This window comes from Geospiza fortis, unplaced genomic scaffold, assembly GCF_000277835.1.
Source record: "Geospiza fortis unplaced genomic scaffold, GeoFor_1.0 scaffold485, whole genome shotgun sequence".
NCBI lineage: Eukaryota > Metazoa > Chordata > Aves > Passeriformes > Thraupidae > Geospiza > Geospiza fortis.
In genome coordinates, this window is record NW_005054457.1 from 613,221 (window position 1) to 614,203 (window position 983).

Consider the following 983-nt stretch of genomic DNA (forward strand, 5'->3'; position numbering starts at 1 on the left):
CACAAAGCAGACAGGGCCCAGCTTGACCCAGACACTTTCCCCATCCCAGCCTGGCCCAGGTAAAACCATTTTCTCCCCATGAGTCCCCAGCCTGTGCTGCTTTCTGTCTCCTCCTCACTGCCACTCCTGGGCCAGCCCCATTTCTGCCACACAAACACAGTTGGCTTTCTCAAGCACTGCTCAATATTTCATACAGAGACTTCTCAACATCACAGACTACTCCCAACTATCTCTTTAATCATGAACGATTCACTGAAAAAGCCTAAAATGGTGCTTTGTATGTTCCTTATTAGAAGGAGGGGAGCGAGTTTTGTGGAAGGGGAGGATGAGTGATGAGGTTGGGCTGGGCTGTTTGGACAAGCAGCACAGAACTGCTGTGAAATCTCCTGCTCTGGAAACCTTCCTGGGAACTCTCAGCAGTTTTCTTCCTACCTGAGCCACGCACAGATTGCAAAGTGCAGGCAAAAAGACAGAGCAGGAGTTTATTTGCAGATAGAAGCATGAATCACTTCTCCCTGAACACTGCCCTGGCTGCAGGAGCCCTCCATGTGCTGTGCCTGGCTTTCCATCTGCAGAGGGAGCGGAGCAGCTGCTGAGCTGTGCCAGCCAGGCGGGAACCAGGACTGGCCCTGCCCTGAGCCCCAACCCAGCTTGGCAGAATCCTTTTGGCACTGTGATATTCTATTAAAATCCTGTCGCTAGGATTTTTCTCCTGAGAAGCCTCAGAAAACAAATATACATAATAATTATCTGATATGGCTGTGGGATGTGGTCTGGAGGTTGCTCACCAACAGGGGCATCTCTGATTGGTTCCATGTGAATTGCTTTTAATTAATGGCCAATCACAGCCAGCTGTGTCGGACTGTCTGAGTCCGTCACGAGATTTTATTATTCATTCCTTTCTAGCCTTCTGATGTCTCCTTTCTCTTTCTTTAGTGTAGTTTTAATATATCATTTTCATATAATAATATAATATAATATAA